Below are 23,112 nucleotides of genomic sequence, written 5' to 3' on the forward strand. Positions count from 1 at the left end.
TTTCTGTCTGTCTGTCTTTCTGTCTGTCTGTCTCTGTCTGTCTGTCTTTCTGTTTGTCTGTCTGTCTGTCTGTCTCTATCTGCCTGTCTGTCTGTATGTCTCTATCTGCCTGTCTGTCTGTCTCTGTCTGTCTGTCTGTCTCTGTCTGCCTGTCTGTCTGTCTGTGTCAGATTGAAGAACTGTAAGTAAGTGAGCATGTCAGAAAAAGAGTAGGCTTGCTGTGAGTGTACATTTGTGGGGTTCATTGGCGTCCCCCACCCCCCACCCCCACTGTCTCTTTGCAGTAGTTTACAAGCTCTTTTGCACCCCCCACCCCAAAAAAAGTCTTTATTGAATTTCCGCCCCCTGGACATGTAGGGGTGATTCAGTTGAATGTCTGCATGTGTATGTGTTGAAGTGTGTGCAGCCGGTCTAACTTTAGGTAAAGGAGGAAAAAATCACAATAAGTAACAGATTTTCTGTTTCTCCTCTCTGGTGTTCCTAAGAAAAGACTTTGGCTAATAGGGCATGAGGAAAGAACAAGAAATAAAAATAACACTCGGAGATAAACTGTTCCATATGCCACAGCTGGGTGTGGGGGGGAGGAGGGGGAACATGTGTGTGTGTGTGTGTGTGCACGTGTGTGTCAGAGCTTATAAATATATGTGCAAAGATGTAGAAGTTTGGCTAATAATGAATGTTAGTGCAGGTGAGAGTGTTTGTCTGAGAAAACGCACCTGGCCTTGTACATTTCTCAAAGTGTCTCCACAGTGTGAAAATAAGAGTTGTAGAAAAAAAACATTTTATACCAAGAAAAATGGAAATAAAATGATGAGTTCACCTCTTTACTGATTGTTTATACATAACTCCGGTGTTTCGTGCCTGACGACACTTGAAAAAAAGGTTACAATGACAAGTCCTTGCAATGGAGCACTCCAAATAAAATAATAATTTTAATAAAAATCACTAAAAGAAATTGACTGCTTTTTTTTATAAACCATTGATTTAGTCTTGCAGCACGGTGGATCAGTTGGTAGAGCTGTTGCCTATCAGCGAGAAGGTTGCCGGATCAAATCCCGGCCCGGGGTCTTTCTTGGTGGAGTTTGCATGTTCTCTCCGTGCGTGCGTAGGTTTTCTCTGGTTTCCTCCATTTTTTGTGTTTGTTATTAAAAAATGAAAGCAGATGTTTTATAACTGTGAATAGGTGCAGCACTAAAATTATTGTTCTCAAATCACAAGTGTGTGTGATATATGTCAGATAATTATAGATTCAGTTCATGAGTGTGTTGCAACAGGATCCTTTTGCGAAGGTCTATGTCTGAACTATATGACGCACCATGTTTAAAGGAGAGAGAAGGGAATAAACCTGAAGCAACAGATGAGACAAATTGAACGAACGAGTGAAAAAGACGGCAAAAGCCAGGCTGGAAATTGATGGTGCAATTGTTGAGTGCGAGGAGGCTCTTATCAAGGTTTCTCAGGGTTGTTGTCTGGACGAGCTGGTCTCTTCCCTGCTTTCCAATCTCTGTCTCTCTGGCACAGGAAAAAACCTAGCAACCTCTGTACATTTCTCCAGGTTATTTGCTCTTCCTGCAAACCTTTGTACTCCCCGTCTCTGTCCTTAACCTTATTTCTCTCTTCCCTGTCATATTATTTGTAGCCTCATTCTTGCAGAGCCTTTTTTCATTTCTATCATCGCACAAGTTAGACATCACGCAGCGAGCAGTGGGCTGGAAAAAAGCAGCAGGATATGGGGTTTGAGAGTATGAGGGTCAAAGGTGTGTCTACATTGGGATGGGGTGGGTGCATGGGCAAACACAGACTCTGTCTCTCTCTTTAAACCCCCTGAAGAGCCCACCACCCCGACCAACACCTAAACAACAGGACTATTGTCGCTGCAGCTGCTGATACAGCTGGGCTCAAAAGAGATTGTGCAGCGCTGGATGTGAGGTGAGGCCAATTAAGTGCTAACCAGAGCTAAGACTAATAAACAAAGGCTGTGCTCTTCTGCCAGTGATGCTTCAGTAGGATTGTGCGGGGGCAGACCTTTAGGGGGTGAGTCAATAAAGCCAGAATGAATCCAATACTGAAGTTAATAAGATTCTGGAGGTGGTAAAGTTTATGGGTGGGTGATCAGGCCAAATGATCACTTGGTTTTGTGGCTGAATCACAAAACCATGAACTGGATCCAAATTCGCCCCAAGAGATTTAAATATACTCATATGGTCACATGGTTTGTTGCAAATACAGCAGCCTCCTCCAAAGAATAACACTTCTGGGTTCACTAGAAAGCAGCAATTTGACTTTTAGAATACGTGTTCTCAGACATCAGGAGCCCACTTCAAAGTCCTTATGTTTCCTTTTATTTTAAGTTTATTTTCACAGTGTTGGTACTATGTTTGTATATAGCACTTCCAGTTATGTAGGCATAGTCTTTTTAGCTCCTTCTTCAGAGTAGGCACTTGCTTGTCTTAATATGGACACTCAAGTGGCATAAAGGGATGTGACTGGTCATATATAAATGTAAGCTGATTGGTCAAGCGAATTGAACACTCCCAGCAATTGCACAATTAAAGTGGCGTTGATGCTCCTCAAGTAGAGGCTACTTAAGTTTGTCTTTTATGACATAATCATCTTTGAACCTAAACACTATTGTATAACTCTTTTTATTACTCTTTTAAATTCTGTTAAAAAAATAAGACAAAGACCCAATACACATACCCAACTATTTAGTCTACCATTGTTGTTGATGGATGTGCATTACTGTTGAGGCTCAGTAGACTATCAGTCAAGTGTAATCATATTCCCATGGTTGTATGTAAGCAAACAGGTCCTTGAAGTCGGACTCACCGTCCCACCAAGAGTACGCTTCCTGCACCCTTGATGTCAAGATACTACTTCCTCCAGTACAGTCTCTATCAAAACGTATTCAAGTGTGCAACTCAGCTTTGTGTTCAAGAAGCTTTTGTGTCATAAAGACAATACACAGCATAGTGGGTTTGATTCAGTTATTCAGGACTAATCCTAACAAGATGAACCAAAAACAACAGAATTTTAAATTTGGTTCCCATCCAAGAAAATTTCTTGATTCCTAAATAAAGAAGCAAAACATCTTCAAGAATCAAAAACTAAGTCCAGTTGCCGCTGATACAATTACTTGCATTGTGTACAATATGCCCACCCTATCTTATATTAGCTAATGACTCAAAGGGATGTTTTTTTCTCTTCCATCGTATCTATGGGTACTATTGTAGGCATCATGAGGGGGGAGTGGTGGTGCAGAGGTTAGAGAGGGTGGGCCTGTGATCGGAACATTGCCAGTCAACTCCCCGGATTGACAACATCAAAGGTGGGTGGAAAAGGTGAAGCACCCACACCTGCCGGCACCCTCATTTGCCCCACTCTGGGCCCATGTGCAAGGCCCTTCACCCCACCAGCTGCTCCCTGGGTGCCTTGGATGACAGCTCACTGCTTCACATGTGTGCTCACATGTGCAATGGGAAACATGCAGAGAATTAATTTCCCCATTGGGGATTAATAGAGTACAACCAGAAAAGAAAGAAAGAAAAAGTGCAAAGCAGTTACGCGGTGAAGTCCAAACATCATCAGCGTAAAGAAGAGGCCAGTTTAGGATGCATGCTATGGTACAAGCTGCCTTCACATTTCATTCAGGTGCGGTGTTAAACTGGCTCTCCCTAGGAAGCTGATGTGAACGTCATACTAGTTTCTCTTTCACCGCAGATAAAGAGCAGAGGTGGTGATTCATGGGTTCAGATCATGCTGGAGACTTCACACGGAGATCTGATTAGTCAGTCGGGGGGCAAAGTGTCTCACTCTTTTCTACTTTCCACACATCATGCTGTTTTTTTACTGAGACATCTTACGTTAAGGCGGAGAAAAACCTCCTCAGCTGTAAAGATGCTTGGAAAAAAAAAACAAAAAAAAAACACTGAAGTGTTTGAAACAAGTTCTTAGTGGTAAAAGCACATTGGTCTAAAAATGTTTTTGAACAATTAGGAGTAACATTGACTTCCCAGTAAGACCATGTACGCCATTAGAAACACTAAAATAACCAAATTTCCAATTAGAGGTGCTACACTGGGGAAACAATTGAATTTTTATCTTACAGTGGCTAATGACTAATTTTAATTTTCCTACAGCAGAAAACAGGCAGGGTCACTCTCCTCTTCTTCACAGCTACAAACCTTACACTACTCTTGACCAGCTCAGAGGAGATCTCAGAGAACAGCCATAGTAGGGGTCCTCCTGCTGCTGATAAGCCTGTACAGGCCCGGGTGTATGCCTACCCTGGAGAGAGGCCATTAGCCCGGCTGTAGCTCCTTCCTGGATAAGCTGCAGCTTACCAGCCTTCCACCCACAGGGCAGCTTTTTTATTGTCCTTTCAAAACTTTATGCGTGAGCATAGAACCAATAGCTTAGGAGAAGCTGTTTCTGCCACACAGACTCCAGCAGACACACTTCCTGTGTGTGTGCTAATGCTGCATGCTCCTGGCACTTCCTGCACACTAACGGTTGGTCCCACGGTAGGGCAAGCTCTGTCAGACCAGAACAATGCCAAAAAAAAGGTTGTCATAAAAACAAACTACCATGCACTGCTTAGCACGGGCAAGAGCAGGGTGGGGGCTACCTTTTCTTTACATTCTGCACACATAAGTGCATAAAAATCTGAGATATACAGTGTATGAATCAGTATGTTAAGGTAGTGATCTTCTTGTGCAACCCGCACGACACTATCCTGAAGAAAACTAATAAAAACTAGAGCTGATTATGTTCATTTGCTTCAAATATTCTACAAAAAGTGCAGCAATGTATGTATGAATGTATGTAGACTGACAGTATGACTACCACCATCAGTAAACAAGAGGAATCTCCCTGCTTACTCTGAGCCCACTAATGATGTATCACAGAGACCAGAACGGTAAGAAAAAGAACAATTCTGGCATCTTCTGTGCACAAAGCAGAGAGCGGGCAACTGAGCCAGAAAACATCTGCTGACTCAGAACAAACAAAACAACAACCAGCCGACGGTCGGGCCATCGGGGCCTCAGAAAAACACACTAAGTACTTTACTCTCTGCCCTGAAACATAAGAAGTTCTCAGTGTTTTTAGATAAAAGACATCTATCATTCAGACTGGGTAAATCTGGACCTTGTTACTTCATGTGTTTAAAAAAATGTTTCTCAACTTTATTTTTTCTTTGCCTCATAAAAAAAAAACTGGTGGGGAAAAAACAGATTTAGAGTCAAAAACACAAATAAAATTTTAGATTAACTGTAACTTTTGGTTTATATATCTTGCTTAGTTGGTATAAATACTGTTTTTATTGTTGTTTATTTATGAAACTTTACAGATATTCAAAATGCACAACAATAGGACGATAAAGGAATGGGTAAAAGGCATATTTTATCCTCTCTACAAAATACAATTGTGTACTTTGCAACATGTAAAATTAAAAGATTAAAATTGTGTAAGAACCAAGGGCTAATATTCATTATATTCATGTTCTAATCTTATTCACATGACTCAACCGTGAGCAAACATGTACTAAAATAACAACTACTGTGCGCCAAAAATATTTGCTCAAAATATAAAATAAAAAAACTGTCACCAAGTTAACAAGTGACAGTAATGATATTACTGCTTTAATATATTCACAAAGAAAAGGTATATACGTAAATATTTTTAAAAATTAAACAAAAGAACTTGTGTGTCGACTGCTTTTACTTTTTGCTGAATATAGCTAAGCTGTACTTGTAGCCTCGCAGTTAGCTCAGTGAGTCAGTAGTCCCTTTCCCAAAACACTTCAAGCCAGACCTGAGACACCTTCTGGTCATCTTGCTGTGCTGTGATTAAAAAAAGTGACATGGGGGATTGAAGTCAACCCATTGTTGTTTTGCCTCTGAGCTGCCTAGCCCGACAGTAACAGCACTGTAATGGTCATTGTATGAAAGAAGCTTGAGAGAGTGATGTAGTGATGACAGACCAGGGATCCAGACAGCCGGATGGAGAATTGAAAATGTCTGGCACACATTTTATATGTAGCATGCAAAGCACTTTACATCAACCACACTGAGTTTTATTGTGTTCCCCACACCTCCTTTGGTTCTGTCGTGCCAAGCAAAGTAATTAAACTTATAAGTGCAGAACGTGACCAGACTGGTTGGTGACTTCTGGCCAAAGGCAACCTAAAGAGCAACTTTATCATTGTGACTTAATCCCTAAACTATTTTGTAAAAACACTAAAATCAGTGTTTTCAGACCAAATACTCTGAAGGACATCTTGATGAGATCCGGGTCTGTTAGTTCCACTGTGGAGCAGTTAAACGGACCAACGTGTTTGCTTCTGCACCACTTTATAAACGCTGCAGTTTAGTTACTTGTGCATGTGACATCACCATCATCAAGAACAACTCTGTAATAAAAGCTTTACATATAATAAATATACACATGCTGGTGAAGATTCTCAGTCATCCAGGACATGATAAATGCAAAAAAACGTTCAATACAAAAAACAACTGGACTTTATTTGTAACAGAAGACGGTTCGCTCCTCTTCCGAGGAGCTTTCTCAATTCAATGAGCAGTGAGTGAGAGATTCAGGTTATAAGGTTACAATTAAGGTTATTCATTATTTATGTAAGGTTATTCAGGTTATATATATATATATCTATCTACATACAAAGCCCATCCGCAATTTATATAGATATATATATATATGTGTATGTATGTATGTATGTATAATGTGTGCGTGTGGTTTAACTCCTACAGCCATGTTTCATATGGCTCTATGACATTTGGAGGATGGAGATAAGTGTAATGAAGTGGTCCCCTGCAGTCCAAAACATTGTTATAAAATAGCTCCCAGAAACAATAGTGAATGAAAAAGATTTTTTATTTTTTTATTTTTACTTGTTTTCAGTTTAAATAAATTATTCAGCTAGAGGCTAAATGTCGGTCTAGGCTGAGCAGTTTTAGTTTTCTAAACCCCAGTTTTATATTTACATTTTGAAACTCATACCATGTTATCATTGATGAACACTCACTTTATAAGACTGTGCTTTTATAAAAATACTGCTTTTTTCATTAAAAATAAATAAAACTGATATCCATCCAACGTTGCACATCTAATAAAGTGTTGTGTTTTGTGTAAAAGCACAGTAGCAATGAATATGGATACACACGTAACAGAAAGGTTCAAAGACGCATGGCAAGATGGAACAAGAGAAAGCAAGGATGGGGGTCAGCAGATGGCCTGCAGTGGTCAGCTGGTAACAAACAGGTCAGGACTGTCCTGCACCTCCATTCATTAATAATGCAGGGAAGTCCCGCCACACAGAGAAGCTCCACCTAATGTGCCCTAAAGTCATTTGGTGCATCTGGAAATCATGGCTCTACGTATTCACCACCAGGAACGTCAACATGCTCCATATTGGATTTTCCGCCAGTCGGGACTTTCCTAAAAACATCCCCCCTTCCCTCAGGGATTATTTATTTATTGATTCACCAAAGGAGTGCCACACCATTCATAGCTGGTGACAGATATTTATCCCTGTTTTGTGTTCTGTATTCAGTGAGCGATGCATTTTTTTGATAATGTAGTTAATTTTTGACATCGATGTCAATAGGTCTTCATTTAATTTGAGTGAATTGATTTGGAAAGAGAGAAGGATCCATAATGGCTGCTCTCAGGGACGCTCAGTGTACTGGCACCAAGAGCAGAACCACCAAAAGGATTATACCATTCTCCATGTCATTTTTATTCACAATGGGCTGAATATGCACTTGTCTGTTCAATTAAAGTTGAGCTATATAAGTGGTAAGTGCTTACACTCTGGCAATGCAAAAATGACCTCATTATGCTAGCCGAACTGAGTGGAATTGAGCGAGGGAGTGGAAAAGGGGGAGAAATGAGAGTAAAAGACAGAAAATGAGAAACGGGGAGAAAGCTCAAAGGGAAGGCTTAGCTGCAGAAAAGCAAACGCTTCACGTCTTGGAACAACTGCAATCAGAGCTGCTGCCAGAAGCTTCTGAATCCGTGCTCGCAACCTGACGGAAACTTGTCAGCATCCACTGACACACGGCTGGAGGCTGTAAAGCTCCGAGGTGTGCTCACCATCCACACTATTTCACAATTATCACTGGAAACTGGGCCGCAACAACTATTACCCTTTAATACACACAATGGCTGAGAAGCTGAATCTGCAGGAATAGTTTAGCTTTAATCATTTTATATCCCTAAAATGTTACTGTTGTGTACCTTTATTAATTTAAAAATGCAATAAGTGCAAACTGTGTCTAATTTTGAAACAAAACAACCAAAAGTCCTCAAAACATCTTTGTTGTATTTCGACTCCATTTCTTTGTGCTTGAGGAACACGTTTCTTAATTTTACACTTGAATTTACAAATATTATTTAATCCTCATTATTTATTTTATTTATTTACTTCGGGGCCGCTGTGGCTGATTGATTAGAGCAGTTGAACTCTAATGGGAGAGTTGGGGGTTTGATTCCACCAGCAGTAACATGTTGAAGTGTCCCTGGGCAAGACACTAGGTTTAGGTTTAGGTTAGATTTATTGTCATATGCAGATACACACAAGGTCAACAATGCAATGAAATGCTCAGGACGAGAAGAACCGTCTTGACTCGCCAAAAAAACAAGAAATACCTACGCATGCAACAAAAATACAAAAACAAGGCGCCAAAAGTGAGAAAGAAATACATCTACAGCAGCGCTGTCCCGTTAGCAGCATAATAACGAACGCGGCAACGAACAATGACTGTCCTCCAGAACCGGGTCCGGCAGACACAGAACATCTAAAGTTTACCCGCGGAACCGAGCTCTTCTGTAGAGTTGAGGATCATGGAGACGGCCAGCATGACGGGGGCCAGGAACCGAACCACGATGACAGGATGGCACAATGGTAATGCAGCGACACACAAAACTCCGATCATACCCGTAGTGCGGGTATATAGTGTAGGTGCAAAAAAAAAGTTAAAACAAAAACAACAGGAACAATAAAAGTGAGTCGAAGCGGAGCTCCCGTCAGTGCTGCCATACTGAACCCCTCGTTGCCTCTGATGTGTCCCATCAGTGTATGAATGTGATCTAAAGCTCTGATTAGTCTCTACAGAATGAATTGTTCAGATTATCTTTCTAAAGATCTAGTAGAGTTCTGTATGAATGAGTAAATGAGGCACAGACTGTAAAGAGCTTTGAGTATCTTGATCAGATAGAAAGGTGCCATAAAGGTACAGCCCATTTACTATTTTATTTATCTATGTTAAATTGAGTTTTTACTCCTATCTCTTCCCACACACCAGAAACATGCATGTTGGGAACTCTAAATTGTCCCTGGGTGAGAGTGGATCTGTCTTGTTTGTCTCTATGTGTCCCTGTGGTGGACTGGAGACATGTCCAGGATGTTTCCCACCTCTCACTCACAAAGAGAGCTGGAGATAGACCAGCTCCCCTGTGACCTGGAATGGAACAGACAATAAATGGATAGATAAAGATATAATGTGGTAAAAGCATCCTCAGTAGATAAGGAAGGCACAGTCACGCTGTGCACGTTATCTGAACATGTCTGTGTTTGGGTAGCTGCACCGGCCTCACATGTGTGTTTATGCATGTGAGGCCCTCCTCTTGAAATCTTTGGACGACCCAAACTTAGAAAGAGGTTGAGGTTAAAGTTTTCCTCTGACAACAGACTAAATTCACTGTGGGTAACTAAGAAAAAGTTACTGCTGAAAACTATGGTTGTTAAACCTTTACCCGTGAGCTGCGATCTGCAGTGTCCTGCAAAGTTCCTGATTACCACAGAGTTCTGCAACAACTAGGTTTGATGTGGCCGGACGACAGACATCAGTCAGTCAATTATAGTTAGTTGTTGTTCTTGTTTCATTTTAGAGTCTTTGTCTAAAAAGAACAAAAAAGCACGTGGGTTATAAGAAAAGGTGAGCTGTGCCCACTCGTGTGGCCTTGTCGATGTGCATGTAGCTTGGTAGTACATTCCCATCAATTCCCATTAAGAGTCTGAGCCAGTAAATATCTGTGACTGCTGCTGAGTCACATTACTGAATAGCAAATAGACATTTTGTCTTTGCTCCTAAACGTTGCACCGTATGCTAATGTGAACTGGTTTATCAACTGGAGATAAAGGAACTGTGGAGGGACATAACACTTGATTCAGCACTTGTCTGCCTTCTCTGGGTGCAGTCAGTTGGTAAAAGGTCTCGAGGGAACACTTGTTTTGGTTCTCTTGTTTTACTCTGAGCTGATAGTCGTCCATGTCATAATTTAGATGTCTGGATAAAATTCCCAACGTTTCCAGTGACTTCTTTGTGCACAGGTTTCTCCTGGATTGATTTATAACAAAATAACCCAAGCGAAGATGCATTCATACTAGAGCTGGGCGATATCTCGATATGTTAAAAATATTGAGATATATTTGTTTCCGATATAAGATGAGACTATCTCGATATAAACGATACTGTAGTGTCATACTTGAAACTTCTCCTGCTGTCTTCTTTCTCCTCTACCCTGTGCTAATGTGCACCATCCACACACAACAAACACACACACAAATGTTTGTTATTCGCGTGAGTGTGACTTCACGCACCCCCATCATCGTCCCTCGTCATTCTCATGCAAGCTCGTGTAAACTGGAGGCCTTTAATAGGGATGTTTATACCAGTATGCTGCTGGGACCGGGGCTCATTTAACATGTTGATCATGTAAACAAGACCCACCCCCTCCAACGATGCAAACATCAGCCCATCCAGCCTCCTGCTGTTTCTCTTCAAGCACTCAACATGACCCATCTGCCTCAGCACTCTGAAGCTCGCATTCGGCCTCCAGTGAACCACCTCTGGTCAACACCCCCATACCCCCCCCCCCCCACACACACACACACACACACGCCTGGAAGAATGAAAACAACAGCATCAGTTTGAGCAGCATCTAAACACAGAGGGCAAAAGCTCGAGATGTGAACTCCCTTCATCTCAGCAGGAAACACAGACCCGTTTGGAACCGATACAAAATCATTTGGATGCAAAATATGTTTTGCAAAAAAAAAAAAAAAAGTGTCTCCTGTTAGAAACCGGTGCATGAACGGCTGCTTGCCGACAGACGTAAGGCGAGAAGCTCCTGCTTTGGTCTGAAATAAACTCGTCAGCTGATTGAGATCCGAACACCAAGCCTGAATGCCTCCAAGACACGAGTTACGTAATCAGGAACGGTCTCGCTGTCACAAGATTTCACCGTGTATTCAGCTGCCCGCCACGTGGGGTACAGTTGCGTTGATGTGATGCATGTGACACGTAGACGAAAATAAAGCGCACACAAACAGACAGGAGGCATCTGGTGCGGTGACGATGTAACAGCTGTGACGCACTGTTGACATCACCTGTGTCACAAACACAGAACACGGATGTAGTGACAGCTGAACGACAAAGTGCTACATTTTTCAGGCTCTTTGTATCATTTAGGGTGTTTTAACCAAAAGTTGCATCTTTTGTTGAGTCTGCAGTTTCCATAAAGGGCGGTCTAATGACTCCTCTGCTTGGTACAGGAGCAAGAGATGCAGAGTAGAGCACAGGGGGCAGGAACACACAACACTGAGGGGAAGTGAGCTCATGAAAACATGAGATGCAAACAGGATGTTGAAGTTCTACAAGTCAATAAAACAATAATATTCAAGGACATGGATGTCTGAAGATGGACGCGGGCACGGCTGCTGAAGAGTGGCTGTCTCCTCGTGTAGTTTGCAATTTAATTGAGTGTGTGAGAAGCAAGTCTGGTGGGGGTGGGAGGAGGGGTTGGTGGTCAGGATGTCCATTGTCTGTGTGACAATGAAGAGATCGAGTCGGCAGGAGTGCCGTGGCTCTTTCAATGGCGGCATTAACATCTGGGCCCAGAAGGCTGATGTGTGTGTCTTTGTTCCCACTGCCCCAGATAAAACTTAATTTAGAGATTTGTTTAAAGACTGGAAACTGTGCCGACGTCAGGGACGATGCCTCGACAGCTGAACTGATTTCAAAGACGTCTCCTGCCTCGCGCCGGCACAGAATATTGATCGTACGCCTTTTGAAACCTTTGTGTTCTTGAAAAGTGACTCTGGACAGGATCGCCCCCCTGCCACTTGGAAAAGACAAACGCAGGTGAGCTCTACAAGAAGCACTTTTTAATTATCGTTGCAATACATGACGCCCACCAGCTTTATTAAAAGAAATCTCATGTACATATAATCCCCCAGGAAATCCTGGAGCACACACACAGCCCACCTTCTCCTGCCCACATGCTAATACCAAGCCTCCGCTGACTTCCACCGCCACACTTGCTTGCTCTGTTATTAAGAAGAGTTTCTACATCACATCATGTTACATCTAAATTTAAAACGGTGGCAGAATCAAAGTCCAATACAAGAGACCAACATGCAACAGAGGGGCTGGTCTCTGGTCTTTTAACTTTCTGGAAGTTTTGAATCGTTTCCAGTTCAGTCCAGAATGCACCTTCTCATGTGGACCAGCAAAACCGATGAACCCTGGGGGGGGGGGAGTGACCTGAGTGTGAGTTCATTCGCAAATAAAGCAGAACAAGTTGACGCTCAGAACAAAGTTAAGAAAGTCTGAACTAAAAAAAACGTCTTGGTTGAGCAGAAAATACTTTCAAAAATCAAGAAATGAAGTTGTGCATGGTATACTGGCTCCAACACCCCCCAGCACCTCCTGCCTTGTCTGCAAGTTAACTGGTGCTGGCACCATCCAGCTTGTAAAGAGACCAAGGGGGTAAAGAAAAAAAACCCTCCTTCCTCTAAAACGACTTTTTTTCCTCTTTACAATCCCTCTGCTCACTGTCCAGAGGATGCACACCCCCTCCTGCCTCTTCCCTCCCCAGTAATTACAATAATCACTCAGCTTAAGCTCATATTTACTTCATTAGGTTGCGAAAAAGGCAATTTGTCAAGAAATGAAGGAGAAAAGGCGCTTGATGGATTACTGTCAGAGTTTCAAGTGAGTGCAAGCTGGACATGCAGAAACAGAATGGAAGCTGGATAATTAGACCCCCCCCCCCCCCCCCTCCATCCAACAGAGCAGGGGTTGTAACATCCAGGCCTTCTGCTCATGAGTGCATGACACACACAGCCCAAGTGTTCCAGGGGAAGTTGTTCCGCAGGAAACTCAAGTCTTTACGCAGCGTTTTAGTGTAGACGAGAAGCAGAGAAACCCCGGAGCCCTGACCGCACTGCGCCGCGTCTCCTCCACGCATGGAGATAAAAGTTCCTGCGCGTTCACGAAGCCCCAAACTGCGACCCTTTCACCAGCTAAAACCAGTGCTCCACACAAAACACAGCAATGGTGCTCAGGCAGAGGAAAGGAGAAAAGGGGGGGGGGGGGGGGGCTTCGTGGCAACAGTTGGAGCTCCGGACCCTCCGTGCGTTTTTCAGCCGCTCGCTGTGGATCGATCCCCTCGGAGCGCAGCGTTAACATGGATCCAAACTTACCTTCTGGTTCGGTGCTGGATCACAGGATCCCTCTGCCTTGTCCTCCTCTCTGTGTTCCGACAGATCCAGCAGCCTCTCCTCCTCCCGCTCCCGTTATCTCTCGCGTCTGTTCTTGAGTTGGAGTTGTCAGTTATTATTCCACATCCTCATCAGTTTCAGATGATCCGGCCCCTCTGTCGTGTCCTCTCTGATTTGAAATGTTTGGACTGTGAGGCCATATGATCCTGTCATTCAGTTTCTACACCGAACCGAACAGTCTCTCTCTCTCCCTCTGTGCGCAACTCCCCTCCCAAGGCTTTGTAACACGAAACCAGAGGAGAAGGAAGGAGGAGGAAGGGGAAGAAGGAGGGAAGCAGGGGAGAAAAAAAGAAAAGAGGGAAGAGGGAGCGTGAATTCAATCCATTAAGTGGGACGAGCTAAAGATCCGTCCGCCACTGTGTCACAAGTTGGAGCAGAAACGCAGATAAATGTGTCCGAAGAGATGCGTCCTCGTGCCGCGCAGCCTCCTCTGGAAAAGATGCGCGCCTGTGTGTGTGTGTGTGTGTGTGCGTGTGTGTGTGTGTGTGGCGCTGCAGCGTGTGCGCGCCCTTCTGCATGGATCTGCGAGCTTTGAACAAAAAAATAATAAAATAAAAGTCACACAAACTGCCCCCAGCCCGCTGGCCCCTCTAAACAAGGGCCCCTGCTGAAAAGCTCGATTTGTCAGGTTGCATTGTGTGGGAGGTGAAGGTCTGTTTTAGAGTTGTGCACCCCAACATGGAGTCTGACCCCAGACACCCTGAGGTCCTTTTTAATGAGGCCCTTACAACCTCATGAACATTTAGATGGGGGAGCAGGGTGGCCCCCTCAATAGTTAGTGTTCCTGTCTGACCCACTGTACAGAGACCGGAGACAAAAAAAATCTAAATAAGGCGTTAAAAAAAACAACAACACATGTTCTGTGTTATATTGTCAAAATGAAAAAAAAAATCTAACAGAGAAAAGCATGTTGCTGGATAAAGTCCTAAAGTGTCTGACTAAAGCCAGTACATCGCAGGGCTGCGGCAGTTTTAGACTCAAAGTTGTGAGAGAATCGGTTCTGTCAGTTGGAAACGTTCCACTTTCACAAGACGCCTCAGACCAGGACATGGACCCCTTCTGACGGCCTCCGTGTGATTTCTGAGTGGTCCAAGGCAGCAAGAGGTGTCAGCATGCTAGCTCCAGAAACAAACAAAGAAACAAACTCACCAGTTCCCACTTTTTAGATTACATAGTCAGCTGAAGGTTTTTGCACAGAGATGTCTAAAAGTTGAGAGGCATATCAGTCAGAAATGGCAACAGGCATTAGATAAAGGGCTTGCAATGGCTTAAAGCCTATACCTGCAGCAGCTAGCCTGGCTGTGAGTGTCACTGCACGATCTATTCCAGGACAAAAACAAATAAATAAATAAATTTGTTCTGGGACCGGAAACACAATCGGTACCGTTCGACCGGGCGTCCAGGCGCAGGAGTGGTGCGCCCAGAATGGTCCTATCTCTTGTAATAAAGAAGAGCTAACTGCGCATGCATTTTTAACGAGTCTATGGGCAAAGATTCTATCAACCCCAGGGCGGAAACACATCATCAATCACAGACAATGTTTTTGAAAGAAACAACTTTACTCATCATTAACTATAAAAATATGTATCTTACACAACTAAAAAATATATACATGTATTTCAAAATATATATTTTTTTATTATTTCATTTTTTTTTTTTCTGTCTTCTAGATAATATGTGAGTGGTTTGAGTGGTGGGACAGTGCCCTAGTGCCCCCAATTGATGAGCCGCCACTGCCCTACAGCCATTTTACTAAACTGCTTTCTTTAAGAGCCCACTGGCTTCTGGGGTTTGCAGCCAACAAGATGTTTGAGCGGTCAGTTTTTAAAAAAAATCACAGTCTATTTTTATATTTATGACTAGAACTTTATTTGTGGCTGTGCACATTGATTCGTTTACCTTCGCCCCCATCGCACCTACCTCGACTTGCTTTGTACCCACCCAATAATTGAGTTGTTTGAAACTGAATCTGTTGGGGTACACTTTTGAAATGAAGGTATCCAGATCGTGTTTTAAACATTATTATCATGTATCTTTCGTGAGGTTAGACCTCAAACTTGTGTAAAGGCTGCATATGCATAAAAAAGCAGCACAAACCAAGGATTCCAGCTGGAAGTTGAACCTTTGGGCCTTCAAGACAACATCGCTAACCAGCTGCTCCACCATTGTTAGTCTCCTAAAACCTAAAGACAACATGTAGTAACGAATTTAGAGTGAAGCCACGGTTTATGGAGCATGAGATGTGGACATGAGGACATCATTGTGACGAGTAATCGGGTTTTAATTTCCATTGCTTAATGTTTGTACCTGCTGTGCAGTGTTTTAACTACAAGTGAGACTAGAGTGCAAGATGTACGAGATGCTTGTGACAAGATTGTGTTCAAAATGAGAATGTTTTCAAGAAGACTTTTAGACCAACCACTTGTGTATGGTTCTGTTAGCAGCGCTTGTCAAATATGTGTTACTGGGACTTCAGGAAAGTGTGTCATCTAGTAAAATGGGAAACAGTGTGCCTCTTTTTAGCATAATATAGTCTTCATCACGGAACCCCTTTAAACTTTTTTTGTTACAAATAATTATTTTGTGACAAGTTTTACAAATTCGTTGTTCATTTAACTGTATTTGTATAAAAATTCATACACACATTCACGCATACAAACATCCAGCTCACCCTACTCTTCCACTTGGACAGCTCCACTTCACTTCCAACTCAGACTCTCTACCAGAGGCCTGGGATCTTGGGAGTTCTCTGTTCCTAGTGCTACCCTCTTCTGGACAGAGACCTCTGAGGTTGTTCCTGGGCTCTGTTGGAGCTATTCTTCCAGTTTGGGGGTCACAACACCAAGTGCTCAAATGACACTGGGACTACTGATCCTTAGACTCTCCACAACTTCTGTATTTCCTCTTTCAGATCTTGGTATTTCTCAAGCTTCTTGTCCTCCTTCTTCTTGATGTTATAGTCATTTGGGATTGCTACATCTATCTGCACTGCATTCTTTTCTTACTTGTTGACCACAATAATTTCTTGTTGGTTAGCCATCATCTGTTTTTTGGTCTGGATATGGAAGTCCCACCATGTCTTAGTCCTTACATTCTCCACCACTCTTGGTGGCATCTCCCACTTTAACTGTGGGACCTCCAGTTCATATTCATCACAGATGTTCTTATATATAATTCCAGCCACTTGGTTATGAGGTTCCATGCATGCTTTGTCTGCCTTGATCTTACATCCTGTGTTGGACTATCTCAGGGGCATCCTTGCACAGTCTGCATCTTGGGTCTTGTCTGGTGTGATAGACCCCAGCCTCTATTGCTCATGTGCTGAGGGCCTGTTCTTGCACTGCCATGAGCAGTGCCTCAGTGTTGTCCTTCAGTCCAGCCCTCTCTAGATTGGTAGAATTTCTTTTATATCAGCTACTTCTTCAATCTGCCAGTGGTACATGCCATGCAGGGGGCTTATCTTATCATGATTTCTGGGAATTGGTTCAGTGGTTAAGTCACACAACTTTGTTGTGTGAAGATCAAGAATTCAGGGATTAAATCCTGGTGCCAACCTTTGAGCAACTTCGGTTACACAATGAGTGAGAGACATACGAATGAGGCTATGCTGGCTTGGATGTAGTCTAGGTTAACAAGGTCAGCATGAGATGTTGGGGAATCAGGACTTTCTGTTGAAAAATGGGCTACTGATACAATTTTCACGGACAAGGTCATTTAAAAATAGTTGATTTGATTCTTGTGAAAGAGATACTCACTTGACTGACATCTCTCTTTGTCCAATCGATCAACAGTCTGCTGACGTCAAAATTTCAGCTCAACTCAGTTAACTTGGAACCTCGGCTTAATAAGTCCTAAGAGCCAAATAGAAGTGGGTGGGATTACCCACTGGGAAGACTCCGAAGCCACGCTGAGTTGAGCTCATGGAAAAGGCCAATTTTTTTTCTCTGGTGGACTTGTTTCCTGTCCGGATTGGACCCTGTCCCTCACACGGTGACCACTGGAGACAGACACCAGGTCCCAGAGATCCTACACCAAAAGCAGGTAAAGATAATGGATAAATGGATTAAAGATTATTAGGTGCCACAAATGCACACAAAGAACGAGTTAGTTGGGTTCTTAGACATAAATAAACAGAATAACAGTTTAACAAATAAATTCTGTTGCTCTTCGTTGTTGATTTGATTTCAGAATGAAAATTTAAAAACTGATTCATAGAGCCAAAGTTAAACTCAGTAACTTCTGTTTCTGGTTCTTTTAAACAATTCTGGTTGTATGAAAACAAATCTGTGTTTGCAGAAAAGAGTAATCTTCTATTCTTTCTGACCTATAAAAGCTTTTATTTTATTTTTTCAAAATTTTAAAATGTACCACCAACTCAACACACCATGTCTACAAGTCTGTTTTTCATGAACAAGCTTGTGAAGAAATAGTTTCTGTCTAGTCAAGGTTAGGTTTATTCTTATATTATTGAAGTTATTGCCAGGAAAGAATGAATCCCCACAAGCAGCAACTTTTCAAACTAAAATTGACACAAAGCGTCTGAACCTTCAGTTTTGCTGTTGAAAATTTGAGCACACAGGATCAGGAGCACCCAAATTATCCACAAGAGGTTTCCCTCCAATATTAGTGATATGGTGTAATACCAAATAAATTCAATGAAAGCCATTGGAAAACTGTGCCAGTGACATTGAAACCATTCCAGCATGCCAGCGTGTTTCATTATGAGTCCATTTTTTTGGCAAAGCTTCTGCTAAGTTGGACATTTCCAATTAGCATGAGTGATTGTTATTGTGGACTGAAATGATTTCCAACAAACTGAAAAATGTTTCCAAACTCCCATCTTTTTGTTGTACAGCATTCAGTCCTTTCTGGGAACATAAAAAGTGTCATCCGCAGCCTGAGACTTCTTTATCTGGAAGACTCCTACTGTATTATGTTATTTAAACAAATTACTTTCCAATAGGCTCTGTAGGTCAATAGGTTTCTCAGTTAGTAGAGCTGTTGCATCTCAGTGAGAAGGTTGTCGGTTCAAATCCCACCGGAGGGCTTTCTGGGTGGAGTTTGCATGTTCACTCCGTGCATGCATGGATTTTCCCTGGGTACTCTGGTTTCCTCACACAGACCAAAAACATGCATGTTAGGCTGATTGGTAACTCTAAATTGTCCCTAGGTGTGAGTGAGAGAGTGAATGTTTGATTGTCTCATTTGTCTCTATGTGTCCCTGTGATGGACTGGAGACATGTTCATGGTGTCCCCCGCCTCTCGCACAGTGATGGCTGAATATGGATACCAGTGACCCCCGTGACCTGAAAAGGAAGAAGCGGGTAAAGATAAATGATGGATAGAAATTGCCTATAAAGCTTTAGATGTAATTTTTTTGTTATTAAATTAATTAGTAATCACTGAAATGTTTCTAAAACACTCACAACAAATCATGCATTATGTGTTTAGGTTATAGGTTACACTAGTCTGTCAGTGACCTGTTGGCATTAATAAACTGACAGGTAATTGAGCTTCAGCAGATTCTGATGAGTCTTTTCATTGAGAATGTTTGATCTTTCTCCCAAACAATGCAAGTCAGATGAAGAAGAACTAAATGAAGATTTGACAGTGAAAGACTGAATTAACAGGGGTTGAGTCAGAGTTTGACCTCCAAAATTCCCAAGTCCTGATGAGAGAAGAAGCTGAACCCTGATTAAACAGGTACCATTTTCCTGCTTTATTTTAATTTTTCAAGTTACTGGTAACTGGTTCCACCACTCATTCATCCATCCATTATATTTTACCTGCTTCTTCCTTTTCACGTTACGAGGGTCACTGGTGCCCATGTCCAGCACTCATCAATGCCATATTCTACTTATATCATTATTGTTATTAGGGATGCACCGATCCACTTTTTTTAAACTTCCGATCCGATCGCGATACCCAAGTCTGGATATCGGCCGATACCGATCCAGTTCCGATATCATCATCATCATTGATTTTATACGAGGCTGTAATAATCTCCTCTCAAGTACAATTTGTACAAATATATGCATGCATGTCCAAAAAGGCAACTTGAGGTAAGTTTTATTAATGTTAGATAAGTTTCAAAGTTAGTGTCACAATCCTCACAGTTGGAACCCATTTGCAGGGAGGCGAGCGAGGCAGGAGTTTAAATAAAAATAATTTATTTAAATAACAAAACAAAAGGCTGTCGGTGCAGCAAAACTTACTTTGGCAAAACAGGATCAGAAACAAGGCTGAACAGGACATCAGAGTACACAGGCAGAGCAGATCATCAGGTGGACAAAAACAGACAAGACAGAGGAGGACTGAGATGTCTGTGAATACAGAACAATGACCGGACAAGGAGTGGAGGAGAGAAAGGCTTTTTATAAGACAGAGGGAGAGTGAGTAATGAGAGCACCTGGGCAGGTGGCTGATGAGGGACAGGTGTGAATGGTAAAGACTGAGGAGTGGAGAGGCAGACTGAGGAGTGAGTGGAAAACAGGACCAGATACACAGGAACAGAAACCACACAAAGAGCAGAACAACAAGAGCACAAAAAGCAGAGTGGGGAACACAAACACAAACAGAAACAGGAAATGGTACAATCCTTACAGTTAGAATTAAATTCTGCTAACACAAAGCATGTTTTTTATTCTTAGCTTTAAAGTGGATATTAAAGTGATTAATTTAAGTGATTGTTTAAAGTTATTTTATATATTTTTAAATAAGGGGCAGAAGTAAGAATTTTTTTCTTCTTTCTGCACTCTTTTCATTCAATTTTTTTTTTTTTAATTTTTTTTTTTATTTTGTTTCTTTTAAATGAATGACTACATGAATAAAATAAAATGTTAAATGGCTTTAAACATCTGCTAAGTTCATGGCAAAAACCAACAGACATGTTCCTGTTTTTAGTATTTTACATCACTTTATAATGTAGCAGTTTTTTTTTAATATATATATAATTTTCATATCATATGTTTTTAATGATTGTCTACTGTTGTACTGATAAATATCTCCTGGAGGGTAAACTATATATTGGCTGCAAGTTTCAAGCTGCAAAATGCTTCATTTTCTACAGCTGATAGTGGTTGGTCATTAATTACGATGAAGTTTAGCAACTTCTCTGTAAACATTCAAGCTCCGTGGCTTCAGCGATGTCTTCTTCTTCTTCAATCCGAAGCAGGCAGTCGGATTTTGGTCAGCCGCGCTCAGTCTGTCCCTCCTCAGAGACGGGCAGATTGAGCAGGGCGGATTGGGCGCGGCTGACTGGGGTCGAGTTGGCTGTTTCGGGTTGAGCAAAGAGTAGCGCCCCACTGAAGCCACGGAAGTTCGAATGTCCATCGTAAAACTAACTTTACCGCAGTTTAATGTGGCGCTATGGCTCTGCAGACATTGTACGTTGCTGTTATGTTTTGTGGTGTTTCTAGTGTAAAATATTTCCACACAGCAGACGTTTAGATGAAAAGTTTGTTAGCTGTTAGCCACAGTGCTGCTAACTGAGTCCTCACTTCGTAGCTGGCTGCAAACTATGAAATGGATTTCCTGAATGTGAGGTGGGTCTTATTATTCTGGGTTCATGAAACACGCCTCCGTTCAGGAAATCCATTCCATAGTTTGAAGCCAACATGCATCATGGATCGGAAATATCGGCAGGTTGGATCAGACAAATCCGCTACATAAATTATGCTGGTATCGAAGCCCGATACTGGATCGGATCGGCCCAGTGTTGCCAGGTGTACGATAATTATCGTATTTGTACGACAATTTTGCCCTCTGTATGATGTATGATCAATAATCCCAAAAAAGGCCCAATATACAATAATTTGACCATTCTGTGAATGTGTGGTTGTAATCGGTTGTCATCAGCCTCTCGCAACTGTCTGTCGGAGTTTTTTTGTGAACCCTGAAGGCATCTGTGTCTGCAAACAGATGCACGATTGGCTGGAAATTCCAGCCAATCGTGCATTTCTAAATGTTACCTACGAGTGACGTGTATGCCTTTGCCTCAGAACAGCGGCCATGATTGGCTGAATAGTCGGTTGCGCCCATGAGTGAGGAAAAGAAAAAGAAAAGAAGAAGAAGCAGAGCCGGTCTGGAAGCAGACACATCACTACTATAGTGCATCAATAGATTATTATTCTGGTTATGATGGGTGTACAATAATTTCCCTCAAAATACGATAATTTTATGTCTCTAGTACGATAATCCTACATTTCTCACCTGGCAACACTGGATCGGCCCCATCCTTAATTATTATATGACATACCAGTACAGTGGATGGAGCAGTCCTGCAGAATATGTGACTGGGAATTGACAATCATATTTCAGTTCCAGCTTCTTAACAAATGACATCTGCCAGGACTTGCTGTTTCTGTTTTAATTTTATTGGCCCAAAATAATTACTGTAGTACTTCTATAAAAATAATTTGACCATTCCAGTTTGTTTTGGTCCTCTTTACAAACCACTTCCATTTATAGTTTGTTTATTTGTTTTGTTGTTATGAAAGCATAGTATTTATCAAATCTAATATCAGAAATATAATCCAGAGCATTTGGGGCAAAAACATGAACTAATACAGAAAACTTGGGATTACAAACTAAAGATTAAAATTCCAGATTAGAAGAAGCATATTAGAGTCTCTATAAATCCATCAGCTTATAAAATAGGTTTTTTTTTTCAATAGTACAAGAACATATGGTATCTTTATATCAAAAGAAACCTGCTTTATTCAACAATAAAATTTTGTCAAACCTTATTGACAAACTTCTTGCCTGTTGCCAAAAACAAAAAGACAAAAAGGTTTGTGCTCAGGTCTGTGTGAATGTGATCATTTATTGTTAGCAAAATATCTCATAAACCTGTGGATGGTTAATGAAAAGCTCAGACAAAAAAATCAGTATATGTACTTTTATAACGGATTACAATTGGAGTCCACCTAATTCAAGATGGCCGCCACAGCTAAGCAAAGCTAGAAAAAATTGCTATAGTCCATTTACAGGCTTTGAGATAAAATTTGGTGTGATAGTTGCTGAGGGTCATCCCCCATTTATACTCCAAGCCATTGGTGTCAGAAGCATTTGTAGTGTGTGTGGGGGGTCTGGGGGTTCTCCCCCAGAAATCTTTGAATAAAGTAGATGCTATTTCTTGCATTCTGGTGTATTTTAACAGGTTGTTAAGCATCTACGTTTACCTACAGATGTAAACACTTGATTCAAAACTATTTTAGAGAACAATAAGACGTAGCCTGACCAACAGCTATCCTTGTATGATTAGAGCACGCTCCGCTTCTCTCATGCATCCTAACACCCCCAACTGCCAGCAATAATCAGCACTAAGCTAGCAATGCACAATACAGAAGCACTAGCTAAGAGGCTACAGATGTAGCATGTCACTTCTCTCACACATCCTAACGTTCCCCCCCCCCCCCCCCATGTCCACCCCAGTCAACAACTGCTGGGACTAATGTAGTGCTAAGCTAGCATGCAACACAGAGGTGTCTTCCCCTCCTCCACTCGCCCCATCCACCCCCCCCCCC

Source organism: Nematolebias whitei, chromosome 8, assembly GCF_014905685.2.
Source record: "Nematolebias whitei isolate Nwh7 chromosome 8, NemWhi1, whole genome shotgun sequence".
NCBI classification, from domain to species: Eukaryota; Metazoa; Chordata; class Actinopteri; order Cyprinodontiformes; family Rivulidae; genus Nematolebias; species Nematolebias whitei.